At 37.7% G+C, this 21,798-nt stretch overlaps 1 long non-coding RNA gene across 1 annotated transcript in view; it reads right to left on the bottom strand.

Moving 5' to 3' along the window:
- LOC124084217 (uncharacterized) overlaps positions 1-21,798 on the bottom strand; it is a 49,646-nt gene that overhangs the window by 15,124 nt on the left and 12,724 nt on the right. The window contains exon 4 of the long non-coding RNA XR_006849058.2: positions 15,956-16,111. This is a non-coding gene — a long non-coding RNA (uncharacterized LOC124084217). The remainder of the gene's footprint in view (positions 1-15,955; positions 16,112-21,798) is intronic.

Below are 21,798 nucleotides of genomic sequence, written 5' to 3'. Positions count from 1 at the left end.
ACCAGAAAAGTAAAAAAAAGTGGTAGTGTCCTTTAAGCAACACATGATGCTCCTGGGGCCATTTTTCAAAGTCGATGTGATTTTTTTTTCTCCAAACCATTTCTAATCCAGATTTTATAGAACTCTTCTCCCTACCCTTGCCTTAACTTTCCAAGTGCACGGAAAAAAAAATCCTGGTAAGTAGATTTTAATTTCACTTAACAGCTAATTAATCCTTCCCTCTAGATATCCCATTCCATGTTGTCTCATCAAACCGGAAAACAATGCAAACCTGGCCTGCTACTATCCGGAAGCCACATTCTAAGAACATATTCTGAAGAGCAGGAAGGCCTCCCATAGGTAAGAGCAAAGAAGGTAATTTAAATATGGGTGAGCACAGGAACAAATTCCCAGGCTCTGTGACTCTCTTTGTTGAAATCCATTCTTTTGGAAAATCGTTTTCTTTAGCCATTGGACAACAAAATGCATTGTCAAGAAATTTTATAGCAATAATTATAAAAGATGTCCATTTGAACCCATCGAGGTCTCACTGATTTTATAACACCCAGCAGACCTCCCTGCAGGAGAACACTATATTTATGTGAGCAATATATGCGAGAATTGAGATCGTAAAATTAAATGACCACATAGAAGTGTCATTTATATGATGAGCGCCTACATATGTGAAGGCTGGTTTATTTTGCGGCGTCAGGTTGCGTTCAATGGTCCACCCTCAGCGAACGTTTTTAATCACGCATTTCTTCACTCTTTCTGCAATATTACACTTGAAGGACTGGTAAGCAGTTTGCTACGAAATGCTAAATGGTTACTGGCACTGCTATTCTGACAGAAGAGCTCACTAAAATAGAAGTCCAGGACATATTGTATGCAATTGTTTTATGAGAGACATTATGGTTACTAGAATAACATTTCACCATTACCCACTGCTGAGAGAGAAGTCATTAAGATATTTGGCAAGCCAGTGCAATTTTTCAATGGAGCTCTTGTACGAGACCTGAGAACAGCTTCCATAGAGAGGGGCTGGCTGCCACACAAGGAAAGGAAGCTGGGCTCAAGTCTTCTGTGTTGCTGTATTTATTTTATTTTCAGAGCCCAGTAATAAAGTGACAAGATAGGGTATGTCAGGAGTATCAGGAGAAAAACAGGGAATTCTTGTGTGGAAATATATGTATATGTCTCAGACAAGTATTTTGTGTGTGTGTGTATGTGTGTGTGTGTGTGTGTGTGAGAGAGAGAGAGAGAGAGAGAGAGAGAGAGAGAGACAGAGAGAGAGAGAGAGGAGAGGAGATGAACTTCTTGTGATGAATCTTATGGCAATGTGTTCAAATTCACCTTTTCCCAAGAACTGCCTTTGTCCAGGGATTAATTTGCATCAGTTTAACAGTTGATTTCTTGTTTTTGGCTTTTAATGAAAAGATGTGCCTGGATGAGGCAGAAGTAAGGATAGGGTTCTATCTGAAAACACTTCACTCAAATAAAGGAGAATAAAATAAGGAGCTACCTATAAACACTTAAAATTTCCTACTGTGGATATTAGGTGATTTAAAAAAAGGAAGACATAATAACTTTAGAAATGTTTTTCAAATGCATACACATACACACACCCATATATACATACAAACCTCTGTGTAAGTACTTCTATCTATAGACACACAATACCTGCAAGATAGAGAGCTTTTGGATTGCTATGCTGGCAAAGCCCACCAGACACTCTTGCCAATGTGGATCCTTATGCTACTTCTTTCCATTCCAGTTGATTATGAAAAAAACACCAGCATTCACCAAAAACAAATATTACTTGGATTATGTCTCAAAAACAGCAACAACAAAAAAATAGGCCAAATTGAAATTTAGTTGCATAGATGTATGGGTACAAACAAGTGTTAGGCAAGAAGAGCTACCTCATTCTCCATAGCGTACTACATTACACAGAGCTCCTACTCAACGATTATTAATTGTATCAAAATTCAGAAAAATAAAATTGTAGGTTTTATTAGAAACAATAGCATGTGGCAGATATTTAAAATTCACTAGAAAACTGAATTCTATTCCTCTATATTCGAGACTTCTTTTGACTGTGGAGAAAGCTTTTTGAGCTTATTGTAAAAGATACAAAGGAAAAATAAAAGTTAATTTAGCTAAAAAATTAAACCAGTGAAATAACCAAATTCTCCATTCTTTGATGCTTTGGTGCCTATAGAAATACCCAAGTATACATAACTTGTACAATCATCATGTTTAGATTGCTCACATAGCCATACTTCACTCCTCTTTTTCATTGATAAATCAAAATATAAAACTGCACATTTTTATGGGGTACCATATAAAACTTTAATACACACATATTGCATAATGCTTAAATCAGGTTAAGTATATCTATCTTTTCAAACATTTATTTATGGTGAAAACACTAAAATAATTTCTTCTATCCTATCTTCTAAACATTTATCATTTATTTATTGTGAAAACATTCAAAATCCTTTCTTCTAGCTTTTTGAAATGTACTGTACGGTGTTTTTGTCTTTAGTCATCTCACTGTGCCATAGCACACCTGGGCCTCCTGCTCCTAAGGATGCTTAGTACCCAGGGGCTAGCCTCTCCCACACTCATCTCCCACCTTCTCCAACATCTAGATGCCAACTTAGTGAGATCATGTGGTACTTGTCTTTCTGTGCCTGGCCTATTTCATTTAACATCTCCAGTTCTATCCATGTTGTCACAAATGACAGGATTTCATTATTTTTTTAATGGCCTTTTTATTCATGAGTTGTTTCAAATAAGTGGCTTATATGGATGGTATAAATACGATCTATAGTATCTAAAAAGTGTAGCATTCTTGCCAATGCTATACTCCACCACAGCTATGTTCCTCCCTATGTACAGCCAAGAAAGCCTTACTTAAGTCACTGAATTTCTCTGCCTGGAAATGCGGATTATTCGCAGAAGGGAAGAGCTGGGATATGTTGTACTTTGGTTCTTTTTCTCCCTTTCCAGCCCAGATCCAATCAAGGCCCAATCACAGATCTGTCAGTAAAAGTTTTAAAACCTGAGTGGCAGCCCACCCCATCACCTCCTGTGGTGGCAGGAAGGAATGAACTGCACTCAACAGTGAAAGATCTAGGCATCTCTTGACTTTTTCTTTCTTCCTCTGTCCCTCCCTCTTTCTCTGTGTCTTCCATTCTTCTTTCCTGCTGTCTTTACTTCCTTCCCTCTTTCTTTTGCTATTTATTTTTCTACTATCTCCTAGAATCTCAAACGGCAGGTTGTACTGGAATGAATGAATGAACATATATAATGAATTAATCAACAACTGAAATAAAGGAATAGTTTGAATCCTGTCTCATAGTACATTTCCTATATGAGGCAGGCATTATTTAGTTACCTAGAGGTGGAAAATATTTATAAGAATATTATTATGTGTTGCCATCATATAGATATTGAAGATGATATTCATATCTGGTAAGAAAAAAACTAATAGTGTAGTGCAGAAAACTTTAAAACTTTTATTACAGAAATCCAAATCATTAAGGATTTTTTAATGGAGCAGCAGACACCTTAAAATTCTGAACAACAGCCCTTAGGAAAAGATTTTAACAAAATATATACTTCAATTTGAAGACAGCTATGTAAACTTACATAGTAAACAAAACAGCTTTATATTTTCAAAGTTTTCAATGCTTGTGACCCTGGGGAAAGCATAATTAAAGTAGAAAAAAAATTAAATCATAAAAGTTGAATAAGTCAAAATATAAAATATTCAATTATTATTGCCTGTGGGGTTTGTTCTGTAAATATTTTATCCACAGTCCACACTTGGCGTCCTCTCCTTCCCATCTTTTAAGGGCTGTCTGGGGAATCAACCCACTCAGCTGCTTGACTTCCTTTTAGTCTTCTTATAATTTATTAAATGATGTTTTTAAAAACATAAGTACTTCAAGTTTTCCTCCTTACCATGTTGTGTGTTGTTCTGTTCGCCCACGGAATTGCTGCAATTAACGACATAAAAAGTCTCCATCGGGGCATGCATCTGTCCTCTGGGGTTTGAGCCACAATGGTGCCTTTTCATGCCATTGCCTCTGGTCTTGCCTCACATCCACTACCCTAATGTCCCAACATGACATAACTCTCCCATGGCAAAGGGGATTCTGGTTCATTCAATATGCAGAAACCCTCAGAAGTGGTTCTCATTGATGTTACAGTTTCTAACATAATAACGTAGACATTAAAACTCATTACTTTTATACTACCTACTTGTTTGTGAAACGTGAGCTCAAGGTCAATATAGAATAAGGCTTAAAAGTCATTACAAATGAGTATGCATCTAATGAGTCCATGTTGCATTAAGTGGCCTGAAGTCTAGATGGTACTATTAAGATCATATTGCTAATCAACCTGTGGCTAATCATTCACCAAATCATCATGATTTTCTTATCTAGGCAACAGGCTACATGCTATAAACCCAGAAAGTGGGTTTATTTGTCTTTCTATGCCTGGCTTATTTCATTTAATATCTCCAGTTCATAGCCTACCACATGAAAGTAAGAAAGTAAACTTCAGAAAGTGTTAGCATGAAATAACCTTTTATAATTAACATATTTCTTTATAGCATAGAGGTAGACTTAAAATATGAGCATTATTTTCTTTAATAATCAAGTTATTTTTACAGGTCAGCAAAAATCTGTTCTTCATTTTATAATTTGATTTCAAATTTGTATTTTTGGTGACATAATTATCACAGAGCTACTTTGTTTAAATGGGATGATAAATAGTTATTGTAATTTCACATTTTCCTCTGTAGCATATTTTGATGTAAAATAATCATTTTCATAACTGACAATTATCTTTCAAATAGTTTTTCTATATGTGGGGAAATTTTCACAATGGGCATCTCTTTCCCGAAGTGAAAATTTTAATCCAAATTATCTAGTTCTTCTGGAATTAGGAATGGGACTTCAGCTACAATAATGGAATTCCATGTAGGACTCTTTTTTTTGTACCAGGGACTGAACGCAGGGGTGCTTAACTACTGAGCCATATCCCCAGCCCTTGATTTTTTGAGACAGAGTCTTGCTGAGTTGCGTAAGGCCTTGCTAAGTTGCTGAGGCTGGCTTTGAACTTGTTATCCTCCTGCCTCAGTCTACTAAACCACCGGCATTGTAGGCCTGCACCACAGCGTCCAGCTCCAATATAAAACTCCTCTGGCTGTTTTCGACACTATTCCAGGCATCGCACAGTGTTTGCTGGTGTAGTTGGAACAAAAAGTGCTCGGCAAATAGAGATCCTGAAAGGAAGTGACATCATGCTGTGGCTGACAGAGTTTCAGAAAGCTCAAGCTCCTGGGGTTTGCTTCCTATGGGGGCTGTGGTGTCAGGGTGGCTCTTCCTAGACCTTGGCAGCCTGTGATGAGCAGTGCTGGAGGAAACGGTTTTGAATCTCAGAGAATCCTGAGATAGTTAATATCTTTTCATAAACCACTTTTCTGTTCAGCTTGGTAGATTCTGGTGGTAACCGGCTATGGTGCATGGTTGATTATGAGCATTAGAATCTAAAGGTTGGGGAACTTTATACTCTATAAGACCAGAATAAAGTAATATTCAGAAAGTAAATCAAAATCACTGGAATTTTTGAAACCTTAATTATGGCCTATTTTAAGCTATAGGATAGCATGGTAAATCGGTAAACGGAGCATGAAATAATTAAGAAATAATTCAAAACTAAATGCATAATTAGAAATAGACACACATGATTAAAATGCTGTATTAGACTTTCAATTTGCACTTATTGAGGGGAGCATTGGAAAACTGGTTTATCTTCCTGTCTGAAGTACAATCATTAGAATCTCTTGCTCGAAGATTAGATCTGAGGCTAGAAGAAATAATCCTACAAAGAAGAAAGGTGGAAGGCTTAAAAAGGCAAATAAAATACAAAGCAATCTCAGGGAGCATAGTATAGTTTCCTCATTGAAAAAAAAATCAATATTCAACAGTTATTTCAAGGAATAAAAGTGATAAGCAGAAGTGGCAAGGAAAAGTGTTCTGAAACTGAATTATGAAATAGTATTTCATATGGCAGAGTAATAAAACTGGAATACTAATTTAGCATAATCAATTTAACCATTTCTAATTTATACTCTGCACTGAGTCCTTCATGCACGAATGCTTGAAAATACAGCTGACTAACAAGATGGCTCTTGTTCATCAGGACAACTCTTGACACCAAAACGGTAATGCAATTATCCCCAAAGCAATAGACTATTACCAAATTGATTTATGTGCTATCTCTAGGATACTTTTAAATTCATAGCCTACCACATGAGTACAATACAACATTCAACTGAGAATTCAAAATTTAGCTCAGAAAGAACATCTCAACCACAAACATGATTGCAAGTTAACAATTGGAAAATATTTAACAAAGAGAATCAGAGTTAATTGAATATTTATTCTCCCCCAAATAAATCATGAATATGCTCACATGGCTATAAGGGATATCACGAAAAGAGGGAATGAAAGAGAAAGTCTGTGTTCTCAATTTGAGCAGTCACATGAGCTAATCTACTATCTAAGTTAGAGAAAGCAAGATAGAACTATTTTTCTAAAATTTGTTAGTTCATTTTTGACATTGAATTACACAATTTGATGTTCAAGTACTGCAAGATGGAAAATTCATAGACAACGTGGTTTAAATACAAGGTTCCTTTTTAATGTAGTTTTAGTTGTTGATGGTCTTTATTTTATTCATTTATATATATGCAGTGTTGAGAATCAAACTCAGTGCCTCATACATGCTGGGCAAGCACTTTAACACTGAGTCACAACCCCAGCATACTGATTCTTAAAAATGACAATGTGAAAAAAAAATTCACCTGATTGATAAACGAATAAAGATGCGACATCTAATATGAGATGCATACTATTGTACGTAATGTTAATATCCATTTGTGGGACATGCTATGTTGAGGTATTTTCTGGTGTACTCTCACCTTTTGCACTCATGGCCTATGTTAATTTTACCCTAAAATCATCTTTTACCCTCCCCTGAACACCCTCCACGATCATCCATGGCAGCTGGGCCTGAGGGCTTCCCCATGGCTTCCTATTAAGCTGCATTATTGAAAGGAGGATAGACAAGTGGTTAAAAGTGCAGACTATTGAGCCGGACTCCTTGGATTTAATGCCAGCTTTGAAAGTTGGTAATCAAATAGTTTCAGGCAAATTATTTAAATTCTGTGTGCCTCGGCTTCCTGTACAAGTTGAGTTGACATGCATAAATTGCTGAGAACCTGCCACACAGTATACATTAAATGTTTGCTACTATTAGTTGTTCCTCTGCTCAAAATTTACTGATCCAGTAGCTAAACAGATCAAGATTCTTATAATTTTTCCAATTCCTAAATGCCTGATGAAAAGGTGTCACGTGCAGAAGAAGAGTACGGTTAATCAGCAGAGAATGTAGGGAAATAAAAGTGACAGAGTAAGGGCCTCTCACCAGCAGCTCCTGGAAGAAAGCAGAACTCAGGGCGGTCAAAAGCCAGAGGTCAGCCCATTCCTGACAATCGCCCAGCAGATCCTCACGCATGTCTGTCCCTTGAGCTCCATTAGTATCCCCTAGCGACCTCTCCCATCCACCCCTAGCAGCCTAGATGCGTGTATAATCATAACTGTACAGAGAGAAGGTAAAGACTTGCAGCAAGAGGTGGTGGTATGCAGGGCAAGCCTCGCCCTGGTCCAGAAAGAGTCTAAAGGAACCATTTCGAAATGTCCCAGGACACTGAGATGGCAACAGGCAGTGTAACCCCAGTGACATTTTTACAGAAATTCCACTATATTCTACTAATTTGCACTAAGACTATTCAAAAACATTTTTTTCTACTACATACAATCTACTAAGTTTCCACTAGATCTTTCTATGTGCATTATCCTGCTAACGTCCTCTTCAAATCTAAAGTATAATAATAATACTCCACTTCTTCTTTGCTGAGTGTAATGGTGCAGTCTACCAAAGACTTTAAAAAAAATGAGTACACAATGCCAAGATTTCAATTTAGCCTTTCTATAATAAAACAGGGCATCTGAGCATATAAAAGGAACCCTGCAGTTAAAATCAGAAGACCTAAATTTGAATGGGTTCTGCTTCCTACTTAGCTGAATGATCTTGTCAAGTCACATTGCCTTTTGAAATCTCAATTTTCTCATATGTAAAATGAGAAACACCACATGTATGATCTTACAGAATTATTTTAAGAACTTAATGATGAAATAAATGGAAAAGCATTTTTAAAACTCTATAGTGCTCAATTATTAGGCATAGCCATGCAACTATATGTCAGTTGCTCCCTTGTAAAAGTCCATCAAAAAAAAAAAAAAAAGAATCAATACAAACTCATTCTTTCCAGAGAAACGCTTGTTTTGCTTTCTGGCATTGGAAATTGAATCCAGAGGCACTTACTACTGAGCCCTGCTCCTAGTCCTTTTTATATTTTATTTTGAGACAAGATCTCACCACATTGCTTAGGGCCTTATTAAATTGCTAAGACTGACTTTGAATTTGTGATCCTCCTGCCTCAGCCTCCCAAGTCACTGGGATTATGGGTGTATGCCAACACACCAGGGAGAAATGTTCTCTTTATGCAGGAAGAGAGCTCTGAAGTTGGACAGTAGTCTGAGGTAATTGTTTTTAGAGGAATTTTTATCACTTTCTACAGGAAACCTTGTTTATAATGTTTGCGTTTTGTGTTGTTTGTGGTGCTAGTGCTTGAACCCAGGGCCTCCCACACTGCTTAGTGTTTGATACTCGTCTTAGTTTTGTGTTACTATAGCAAAATACCATAGACTAGTTTAGAAAAAGACTAGAGATTATTTCTTACAGTTCTGGAAGCTGAGAAGTTCAAGATCAAAGGGCTGTACTGCTGCATCATTCTGGGGTGGAAAGCAAGAGGTATGTTTATGCACAGGCATACCACCCTGTGAGAAAGGAGAGAAGGAGGGAAGGAGAGACAAAGAGAAGGAGAAGAGAACAAACTCATCCTTTTATCAGGAATTTAGTCCCACAACAAGCAAGCCACTTCAATGGTACTGACATTAATCCATTCACAATGGTAGACCATGCTTTCAGTGACTAAAAGACCTGCTCAGCACAATTGTAGAGCAGGAAAAGTTTAAGGGCTCACGTTTTCAGAGGTCTTCATCCATAGACAAGCCAGCTCCATTCCTCGGGCTCCAGGCGAGGCCGAACATCACGGAGGAAGAGTGTGGCAGAGGGAAGGAGCTCACATGATGAAGCAGAAAGAGAGACACCAGCTCCAGATACAAAATATATACCCCTTAGCCACACCCCCAATGAACCATCTCCTCCAGCCACAGCCCACCTGCCTCCAGTTACCACCCAGTTTATCCCATCAGGGATCAACTCACTTATTGAGTTAAGACTCTCACAACCCAGTCCTTTCTCTTCCACACTTTGCATCGTCTCAAATGTGAGCTTTTGGGGGACACCTCACATCCAAACCATAACAATCCCTCAGGTCTTTATCACCTCCTAGAGGTTTCACTTCTCAACACTGTTGACTGGGGATGAGGTGTGTGACCTGGGAACTTCAGGGGACACATTCAAATCATAACAGTGATAAAATAGAGCATTCCAAAGTTTCTTAATAAAATAATTGATAAAAAGCAATAAGGAAAAACTGACATTTTGCTGCAGAAAAAGAGAGTGGTGAAGAAGGAGGAGGAGGAGGAGGAGGAGAAAAGAGGGATAAGGAGTGGGAAGAGGGAAGCAGATCACATGATGAAGCAGAAAGAGAGACACCAGCTCCAGATACAAAATATATACCGATTAGCCACACCCCCAATGAACCACCTTCTTTTAAGGATGGAGGGGAGGAAGAGGAGGAGGGAAGGAGACAATGACAGCCATGTCTTTTAGGAGCCTGAAGAGAAGCCAAACCCATAACCCTTTATTGTGTGAAAAACAGGAGGTATTTCACTCTATATCCAGGCCCCACATGAAAACTGTAGAAATGGATGTCAATAAATATTTGTTAAATTGAAAAACCAAGTGATAGTGAAAAGAACATGACAATGTTCTACATGACAATTTCTACATGACAATGATCAGGGTATCTGCTACTCAAAGTCTAAAACTCCAAATTGATTCAAAACAACAACCTTAGAGTCATTTTACATATATAGTTTCACTGTGTAGACTGGTATTTATTAAGGTCAAATCCTCTGTAGTTAAGAGTTGATTATCTAGTTTGTAAATAATCCAGGGATTTCATTTTTTTCTTTTTCTGATCTCTTTTCTTTGGTTCCCATCATTTCGCCTTCTGACTGAATGAAGAGGAAGTGCAGAGAAACAGAATGAAATTTGACTTATTGAAAAAAGTCTCAGGGGACAACTTGGAAAATTAGTACATATTATATGTAGATTTTTAAGGTTCATTATATTTGTGTCCTTTTAATTAATGAGATTTTATTTCACCTACTGAAAATTGGTAACTCCAGGTTCCAACTCAAATATATTTTAAATTCTGTAAAAATGTTTACCCAAAAGCAAACTGATATTTTCTTTAAAAAAATCTTATTTTTGTCCTACATTTTAAAATTTTATAATATAAACACATTATTTTATTATATATGGCATGGGAGGATTTAAAAATGTATATTAGTGACATATGATTCTTCATGTTCTGTAATTCACTTTTTACTTTGTTGTTAGAAAGATTTAGCCATGCTCAGACATACACACACACCTTTTAAAATGTATTTTTAAATCCATACATTATTTGTGAGGTGAATCATAGTAATTAATTTATCTTTTCTCCAGTTGATATAAATTTTACTTATTCCATTTTCTAGTATAATGAATTATTTTGCAACCCTCCTTCTTGTACATGTCCCATTAAGTTTTCTTTTTTATTATATGTGTACATCTATACTAATTGTACCAATTAATGGTTTTCAGTGTGGCTTTCCATACAAGCATATATGGTGCTTTATCAGATCCAGATTCCCACTGCCCTGTCACCCATCCTTGCAGAACCCATCCCTTTCCTTAATCCTACCCTCTTCTACTTTCAGGTCAGCCCTGTCTTCGAGTCCTGAGATTCTTTCTTGTGCTTGATCTAGTCTATTGATGAAAATTTCAACTGATTTGTTTTTTCACTTGACTTATTGAGCTTTTCATTTCCACGATTCGTTTGGTTGTTTTTCGAAATCTCTGTTTTATCAAATTGCTCTTCATATCCTGTATTATCTTCCAAAATTCATTCAGCAATTATGTGTATCATCTTTGAATTGATTGATCATCTTAAAAATTATTCTTTAAAATGATTTTTCTGGCATTTTATCCCTTTTCTTCTTCTCTATAATCGGTCACTGGGGTTCTGATTGATTGGAGGATTCAGGCTGCCTTGCTTTTTTCATACTTCTTCTGATTCTATGTTGAGATTTGCATCTTTGGGGATGAATAGCTCTTCGTCTTCTGTGCTAGGACCTTCTTACTGAGCAGCCTGCTCTTTACAGTGCACACTGTGAAGTCAATTTACTGAGTTTAATTCTAAATGGACTTCAAAGTGCAGTTTCATTGTGATTTCTTCAGCTTTGGTTAGTGAGTTTTACACAATGCATAGGTGTGAGCCTGAGGGACACTCTTTGTTGCTAGATCTCACAAGAGTGGGGTCCCTCGGTTAGCTCAAGTTGGTGTGAGGTAGATGATGGAATGTAAGGGCACACCTTCTGGGGTCACTCCTCCAGTTTTGGCAGAAATGTGTGTTCTGAAAGACTCAACAACTTGTGCTGAGGTTCACTGTAGTTGTGCTATTTCTCTCTACTATTACTATCGAGGTCAATGTTCAAGAGTGGGACTTCGGGTCCCCTCCCATAGCCATGCCAACGTTAATTCAGGTCAATGATGGGGAGATTTTCTCTCTCTTTTCTGTAAGTTGAAATATCTACCAAGGTTTGAATAAGACTAGGTCATGACTGGAGGAAGGTACAATTTCTTTCAACTGGTTTGAGGTATATTTTAGTAGAAAACCACCTGTCCAACATTCTCAAGGTGCTGGACTCAATTCTAGGCACTGCTTGGGAAAGTATAAAAACTATCATAACAATAACATCAAAACAAATAAAGAAATACAGTAAAAAGCAAATAAAAATAGCAACTACAAAATCAATTATGGCAGGAAAGAAAAGGACAAAAATAATAGATTAAAAAGCTAAAGTTAATAGAAGTAAAATTAATAAATTTTTAAAAGGTAACAGAAGAATAGTAAAGAAGGTGAAGCACAGGGTAAAGAAGAATTAAAAATTTTTTTTTATTTTAAAAAAGAAGTTTTTTTTAAAAAAAGGAGGGAGAGTGAGGAAGAAGAAAGGAAAAAAATCTCACTGAAGTATGAAAAATAAAATATAATAAGAATAAGCTGGGTGTAGTGGCATAGGCCTGTAATCTCAGCAGCTCAGGAGGCTGATACAGGAGGATCATGGGTTCAAAGCCAGCCTTAGCAAGAGCAAATGCTGGGGATGTGGCTTAATGGTAGAGTGCTCCTGAGTTTAAACCCCATTAAATATATATATATATATATATATATATATATATATATATATATATATATATATAAAGAATAGAAATGAAAATAGTAATAACAATAGAAGATAGAATAAACAGAGCAATAATTAAGTCAGAAACTCCTTCCAGCTGAAGTATTTGGAATTACTTCTTTTGAGGTCTTGTAAGGTTGGAGGCTGTCAGATATGCGAGGGTGTGTAGTGAATCATAGCTGATGCCTGCTGTGTTTTCTCTTGACTTGTACCAGACAAGTTGAAGAGGTACTAGGCAGTTCCCTGCATTTGTCCTTGGGCAGGCTACAGGATCCATGACCACACCGGGGTCATATTCTCTCCAGAAACTTTGTATACACACCCAGGGTCATGGCTATGTCAGAGCCACTGAATCCCTTGCCAGCTGAGCCGTGGCTGATACCTGGGCATGGGGACTGGCATGAACTTGCTCCGCAGGCCCTCATTCTGCACGCCATGGGGCCTGGCCAACTGGGGGTTACAGCAAGTCCTTCTCACCTACTCAGATTCAGAGGCATATGGAGGCAGGCATATATTCAACCCAGAGGTCTACCATCTGTGAGCCTAAGGACCCTCAACTGACCAAGTCAGGGTGTCCCTTGAATGACTCTGAGTTGGAGCAGCAAGCAAACGCTGAGGCCTGCACTAGGGGAGAATGCAGGACCCAAGGAATTGTGAGCAGAAACTCCCAGACCTTGTTCCCTGGCAAAACCACAAAGAACTGGCCTCACCCCTTATTACAGAGGGTGAGACCATCAACCGCTGTGCCCTCCTCTCCCTTACCCATCATGGCTGTGCCCCACACTGCTGAACCTCTCATAAGGTTTGTCTCACACATGGCCCAAGCCACATGTGTCCTGTAGCCAGCTCCTTCCTGGTCAGTGCAGCTGGGCTGCCGTGAGATTGGTTCAGGTCTTCGGGGGGCCCCCAAAGAAGTTTAATACCTAACTATAGGGCCTTGGACAGCTCCTTCTTAGTACTCTGAGAGTTTGTTGAGCAATGTTATGAATTTCTTCTCTAAAGCTAGTTTGTTGTACAGGAGGAGCCACATTGGGATCAAATCACCAAATTGCATTTAAATCTTGTAAAAACCACTGACTTCTCCTGCACTTAGGATGCCAGGCTGCGGTTGTTACCGGGATTGCTTGCATCCTCTGGTTTACCTACCTATACTTGTGACATAGGATTTCCCACCCCAGCTGGGGAGCCGTCAGGACGAATTGCTTCAGACTTGATCCTGATTTCCCTTTCTGATTCTCCATGCTATTTCTTGACACTTCTGTTTTTGTTCCCAGAGTTCTTCCTCTCTTTCTGTCCTCAGAATATATCTTCTTTTTGTTGTCCTGATTCGTCTCCCTCAGGGACATGGGGAGGGTACTTTTGCTCTGCCATCTTGCCCTGCTGTCTTTCTCCTCAGTAGTTTACACAAGTGTCTCCACAGTGAACATCTAGCACTAAAGCATCTGTGTCATGAGATTTAAAAACTTTACTTTATATTACTAAACTTATCTCCAGGTAATCCGAACTATTTAGCAGTCCTGTGAATAGTAACTCAAGAACTTCTGTTTCTCTAGTGCTTGATATTCTTTTTTAAAAAAATATTTATTTTTTAGTTGTAGTCAGACACAACTCCTTCATTTTATTCATTTTTTTTTAATGTGGTGCTGAGGATCAAACCCAAGGCCTCACACGTGCTAGATGAGTGCTCTACCGCTGAGCCACAGCCCTAGCCCTTGATATTCTCATATTGTTTTCCACTTTTCCAGTGATGGGCATGAATGGTTCTCATATTCTGATTTGCACTTTCTTGATTACTAGTGCAGGTGCACCCTTTCATTCATTTATTGGTGATCCTTATTTAATCCCCTGTGAATTACTCATTTGTATTCTTTACAGGTTCCCACTGGGCAGTTGGTACTTCTGTTTGTTACTTGTGAGTTGCTAATATCTTTTCTCAGTCTATGGCAAGATTTTCATTTATTTACAGGTTTATTTGCAGGGGTGCCAGGGATTGAACCTAGGGGTGCTTAACCACTGAGCCACATCCCCAGATCTTCTTTGTATTTTATTTAGAAGCAGGGTCTTGCTAAGTTGCTTAGGGCCTCACTCAGATGCTGAGACTAGCTTTGAACACAAGGTCCTCCCGCCTCAGCCTCCTGAGCTGCTGGTATTATAGGCATGTGCCATAGCACCCAGTTTGCAGGTTTTTTGTTTTGTTTTGGTACCAAATATCTTACTTATGATGTAGCAAATGCATACCTATTATCTTTATGATTTGTGCTTTCGGTCTCAAGTGGAAATTCTTCCTTACTGGAAAGTCACAAAGATATTATTCTATATTTTTCTCAAAAAGCTTTAAAGTAACTCACTTTTTCATATGGATAAATAATTGTCCTAGTATAATAAATAAAGTCCATCTTTTCTCCTGCTCATTTGTAATGCCACCTCTATCATCTATGGTTGTCATATATGAGTATGTCACTTTCTAGGATTCCTGTATTCTATTTGGAGTTTATCCTACATCAATATCTTTACTATTTATTTATGATAATTATAATTCCTGGTAACTCAAGTCTAATATCACAGTTCTTAAAATTGTGGCAATTATCTCTAGCCACATGTATTTGCTTTTGTAGTTTTCAAGTTCTCTACAAGACTCTGAATGTTTATTATTTAAATTATATTATATTTAGATATTAATCTGGAGTGCACCATAATTTCTCCCCAAAAGAAACATATGAATGCAATTTTACACTTACTTGTGTCATTTTCTATGATCTCTAATTTTTTTAAGCTTTATGCTCTATATAACTTATAGATAACATATAAATAACATACTATATTGATTATTGTTATTAATTATTAATGTATTCACTATTAGGAAATAAATTGATCTTTGTATGTTCATTAGTCCTAATATCTGCCTACAGATTGCCTTTCATTCTTAATGTAGGAGATCATAAGAAAAATAAGAACAGTTTTATATCTTTCTTTGTGATCATTAGTTTTATAATTTCTTTCCCATTTTTCCTTTCTTGCAATCAATTTTGAATATGGCACTGTCAATCACTGCATTTTGCTGTTGAATAGAAGCTGTGTACCGAGGTATCACTTTCTTGTCCCTTACTGTATGGAAATCTCAGTGTTTTATTGTAGCTCCTTTTGATTGTTTCGTTGCAATGCTGGGTATTGAACCCAGGGCATCAGGTATGCCAGGCAAGTGCTCTACCACTGAGCCACACCCTAGCTCCTCTTGTCCCAACTGGACATGTGGCTAAAATTAAGTTAGAGAAGTTAAAAAAAAATATACAGTTTACCTGTGAGTTACCAAGTGTGATGTACTAGTCCACTTTTTGTCACTCTGACCCAAATACCTGACAAAGAACAGCTTAGAGGAGGAAATGTCCATTGTGGCTCCTGGTTTCAGAAGTTCAGTCCATGGCTGCCTGGCTGCATTGCTGTGGGCTTGAGGTGAGGCAAACATCATGGTGGATGGGTGAGGTCCAGGCAGGTGGCTTAGCTGATGGCAGCTGGAAAGCAGAGAGGGACAGTGAGGAGCCAGGGACAAAATATAACCCAAAGAGGATGTCCCCAGTGACTTGCTTCCTCCAGTCACTCCCCACCTGTCCACAGTTGACTACTCCACCAGCAATCTACACTTAAATTATTAATCATCAAAGGGATTAATCACCTGGTTAATAGAACCCACTGTTGGAGAGTCTCCTCATAGTCTAATCATGACACCTCTGGACATTGCTACATTGCTCAATGTGAGTTTTTTTGTTGTTGTTGTTTTGTTTTTCCGGAGGGGAGGTGGTGTATCTCACATCCAAACCCTAACAAACAAATTAGTTTGGGAATTTGTTAAAGACATGTTAAGCATTTGTCATCATATGATTTATTTTCTTTTTTGATTTTTTTATGTGAGATTTCTGGAGTAATGGATCTCATGAGGTTAAACTGTTTTTGTAACCCTGGAAAATACCCTAATTAATTATGGCAAATTCACTTACCCACCCCCAATTTTGTTTAACATTAGTTTATTGAAGAACTTTGCATCTGTTTGCACTGCTGAGCTTGCATCCTGCTGTTTACTGTGGTATAGACAGACAGGGGTCCACTAGCCCTGTGCCTTTACTCTTCTCCAAAATGGTGGTTACAAAATAAGCATGTCTGGCCCCTTGGAAGCTTGGTAAAATTGACTTTCTCAGCTTCATTTCTATTGGGGGTGGTTTTGCACATCTCCTGGTCATGAGGCCATAACTCTATCTATTCTATTTCTCACCAGGAACTGTAACTGGCTCTAGACTTCAAGTAACAAATGTCAAATCTGTGCCTTTCTTGAGGATGCACTTTATGTCCTGAAAACTTCTGCCTACTGAGAGCCCAAACTCAGAAATGTCATAGCATCTACTCTGCGCACAATCTTGCATTTCTTTTTTTGTTTCTGCTTAAAATGATGTTGCCTTTGTATTCGAGGAGGGCATTGTCCTTCTAAATTTCTTGTTTTATATTTTACACACCTTTGATAAGTTGTTGGGACCAAAGGTGTTATCAAAATGTGAACTGGTTTCACATGTTTAACTAACCACCTGAAAAACTTAGTTTTCTTTTTCAGCTGTTTGCAGCTGGATGGGTCAGTTTCCTGGGGCTGTTGTAATGAAGGACTGCAAACTGGGTGGCTTAATATATATATCTTGATGTTGTATTTCTATCTTCCATATATAGAAATACAACATCAAGGTATGTGCAGGACCATGCTCCCTCTGGAAGCTTTGGGGAAGAATACTTCCTTGTGTTTTCCTAGCTTCTGGTACTTTGCTGGTGATTCTTTGCCCTTCTTGGTTTACAGCTGCTGAACCCAAATCTGCCTCTGATGTCAAGTGGTGTTCTCTCTGGGTTGTCTCCTCTTCCTACAATGATTCCAATCATGCTGGATCGTGGGTCTACCTAATAACCTCATTTTACTTTAATGCAAAGACCTTATTTCTAAATAAGGTCATGTTTGCAAGTACTGGTTGTTAGAATTTCAGCATATCTGCATGGGAGACAAAATTCAACCTACAATACTGGATATACACTGCCATCAATTCCATATTGAATTTAATATTCAATGTTACATATAATCATGTATGTGTATACGTCAATATTCAACTTACATGTGTCCTTAAACACACACACACACACACACACAGATGGCTAGGCATGAATTTGTGAGTTTCTCATTGTTCCATCTCAGATTCTGACATCTAAATGTTCAACAACCCTGGCCTTCATTTTTTAATTCTACATAGTATTCTCCCTTGGTTTGAATTCAAACTATAACTCTGATTGATTACGCTAATGAAAGGAAGTCAGCAAAAAGGTCTCAAGTTTCTTATCCTAATAGCAACAAAGTTCTTTAATAAGAACAATCTATCTGCACAATTTCTAAATAATATGAAGAAAAATAGTATGGGATTATTTTGGATCAGTCAGATTCTACCTTCTTAGGTTTTATGGACATTTATAGTTTTAAAAACTAAAGTGTTTGGAACTGATTGAAGAAAGAATAGCAGTAAAAATCCCCTTGCAGTGATATGTCAAAGATTTCTAGTGAACTAACTAATCAGAGAATATAGTCCTTGTAGTATAAATATAAGACATACTTGGAAAGTCAAGGGTCAAGTGTTTCCCCTCATATGTGAAAGCTACAGAGAAAAATAACAAAAGAGGGTCTCTCAAAAATAGAAGTGGATGGAGAGTAGAGGCCAGGGCCTAAGAGGGAGGGATGGGGAGAGAAAGGAAAAGTGGGGAGGGCAGTGGACAGAATCATGCTGTGTACATGTATGAATACATCACAACACCTTCCAATTCTATATATAACTATAACTGTAAAATAAATAAAAGGAAGACCAACAGATTAGCAGAAGAGGATTGGGGGAAGAAGGAGGGGAGTGGAAAGGGAAAGTACTGGGGACTGAAATGGAGCTAACAGTTATATGAAAAAAAATTTCCCATTAAACTAACAGATCAGAGAATATAGTCCCTCTAGTCCAACAAACAAACAAGCAAACAAAAAATGAAATGACTGGGAAGCAAGACTATTGAAATTCATGGTGAATGACCTACAAATGCTTTATGGAATATTATAATAAAACATATCAGTTGCTTCTGAATTAAAGATTATGCAACATCAACAAGTAAGTATAGAATGACTATTATTTCCAAGATTCATGTATTGAGATTTTGGGTAAAACATGATACTCATTTAGGCATAGGACCAGTGTTAAGAGCTTGTCAGAGGGAATACAAAAGAAATGTGCAAATTTCCTCAATGATTAGCGAACAAATACATTATTTTTATGTTGTTATTTATGTCTCAACCATTGGTCTGTTGATTGGACCAATAAATGTTAATTTTATTAGTGATAGATAAAACATCAAAATCAACAATTATTAAACTATATTAATGCTCCTTATTTGCTCTTCATGCTATTTTGTGGGTGTTTTCAATATCTCTTTTGTGTGCTAAGAGTACAAGTCTTCCCAGAGGACAATACCCTCTGCCATTATCTTCTGAATATATGAGTCAACAAAGAAGCAGTGGCCTCTTTCAAATTATCATTGATAGATGCTAGTCAATTTACTTTCATTTTTTAACCATGACAAAAGTGCTATTTCTCTGCCTCACCTGCTGGACCATGCCAGCTGGATAGGTACCAAATCTCTAAAAGTACCAATTAAAATAAAAATAGCTAAATCTGGAACAAGTATCAAAGTGCAGCTTTGGAACAGTGTGATAATGTATAAGTGATCATTATCAACACCTGCAGTCTGCTTTGCTTATGATGACTCATTGACAATAGTCTAATGGTAGCACAAAGGGCTAAAAGGGGAAAATAGAAAACTTCAACTTTCTTAGTGATAATTAAACTAATTTTTTTTATCATTTTAAAAAATAAGTTCACTCAACTATATGGATATCAAGCTGCATCAGTATGTCTGTCTTCAAGTTTTTCCATTTTCCAACTGCATTTCAACTGAAATACTGTCTGTCTGTAATGGGGGAAAGCCTTTCAAATTATCCAATTGCTTATTAAGTCAACCTTCATGAAGAGATATGTCAGCAGATGGGGTAGAGAGAGAAGATGGGAGGGGAGGGGAGGGGGGATAGTAGAGGACAGGAAAGGTAGCAGAATACAACAGTCACTAGTATGGCATTATGTAAAAACGTGGATGTGTAACGGATGTGATTCTGCAATCTGTATACGGGGTAAAAATGGGAGTTCATAACCCACTTGAATCAAATGTATGTATGAAATATGATATGTCAAGAGCTTTGTAATGTTTTGAACAACCAATAAAAAAAAATGAAGAGATATGTCTAACTGAGGACTGCAGAGAACCACTCTCAACCGCCATTGCAAAGGTGAACCCTAATCATGGTGACTTCTGTGGTCTGGTTCATGCACCTCCTTCTCTTGGTCATCATTATGACCAAGACACCTGACAAGAATGACTTAGAGTAGAAAGGCTTTATTTCGGCTCATAGTTTCAGAGGCTTAATTCTTGGTTGGCCGACTCCCTTGCTCTGGGTATGAAGGGAGACAGAACTTCATGGCAGAAGGGTGTGGAAGGAGAAAGCTGCTCATCTGTGACAGGAACCAGGGAGTGAAAAAGAAGAGCTAGGGGAACAAGATAAAATCTCCAGGGTACAGTCCTAGAGACCAGCTTCCTCTAGCTCCACCCCACTTTCATTTACCAACCACGAAGTCCTTTCAAATTATTAATCCATCAAATAAATCAATCCATGGATTAGTTTAGAGTTCTCATAATCTAAACATTTCACCTCCAAACATTCCTGCATTAGCACAGGGTCTTGGGGGGACATTTCACATGCAAATCATAGCAAGCTGTCATGTACATTGTTCTGTTTCTGGAAACCGATGTCTGAAGAAATAGAGTTATCTTCCACTCTGTTTATACTCAACAGGCCATTGTGTCACAGGGATAGGATAATTGAGTAAAGATTATGGTTTAGAAAAAGAATCTGGAAGGAACAGAGCAGTAGGTGGTGGCAGAAATCCTATAGGTCAGGCATTATGAAGGCCATGGGTTTGGAATTTTCAGAATTAGACCAGTCTGTTCTTTTGGTGGAAAACCCATGTCCATTAGGCATTAAAGCCTTGTTTCTTCTTCTGCCATGTTCTTCACTTTCAATTTTCTTACTTAGGCATATTGGAAATGGTATTAGAAAACAGGTCCTGTAAGATATGTATAGCCCATTTCCTGCTTATGCAAGGGTTTCAAATGTAGCTTATGTCCCCCAAATTCAAGACTTTTGGGGTTGAGGCTCATGATTTCTTCAGCAATACAATTTTTTTCAAAAGCTTAGTTCTGTTTACTTAGGGTTCCCTATACAATGACCACCAATGTTCTTTCCAGTCTTGTTTGCTTCCAAAACCCCACAACTTCCATTCTTGATGGAATTATGGTGTCCATAAGACCATCTGGAATAAACAGGTAGAAAGACCACATCTTAATTTGATCTGTAACCTGAATTAGAAGTTTGATTAGAATTTGGTGGTGGGGTTTGTTTGTTTGTGTATTTTTTTTTTGGAGGGGGCCATATTTTAAAATGCCAACTCTTAGAACAGATTTACAAACAGCTTTTCCAAACCTGTTTCTGGATTTTTTCCATTGCTCCTGTTATTAATGCTAGTAAAACCTCCCAATTCTTTCTAACTTTATCTTGTCAAAATTATCAACAGCAATCAACATGCACTAAGATTTTTTTTTTCCCACACAAGAGCTACTTTCTCAATAGATAGGAATTTGCCTCTCAATTTACACCGGGTAGCAGTATATCAGATGAATTGGTACCAAACAACTTGAATTTCCACAGTTTCCAGACTTTGATGTCAGTCTCACTACTTGTCAGTGCCTGCATTATTTGAGAAATCAATCTTTGTTTTGTTTTGTTTTTAAACAATTTCTCAAAGTCCAGGAGAGTAACACTTTTAAAATGTACTATTTTCTTATGTTACAATCTGAGGTGAGTTCAGAAGCAATCTTGAGACGATTTCTAGACATTTGACTCAGGAATTTAGTTCTTTACTTCTGGTCACAGAGGGGCAAAAGGAACATGAAGATTCCTTGGAACACTGTAGGTCAAGCCCAGTGTTAGTGTGGTCATTTGTGACTCTTCACATTGGTATAACACAGTCATCCGGCC

This window comes from Marmota monax, unplaced genomic scaffold (genome assembly GCF_021218885.2).
Source record: "Marmota monax isolate L192 unplaced genomic scaffold, Marmota_monax_Labrador192_F-V1.1 WCK01_AAM20220418_F8-fsc00022, whole genome shotgun sequence".
Lineage (NCBI taxonomy): Eukaryota > Metazoa > Chordata > Mammalia > Rodentia > Sciuridae > Marmota > Marmota monax.
The sequence above is the reverse complement of the archived record's forward strand: the minus strand, read 5'-3'. Positions and strand labels throughout refer to the sequence as shown.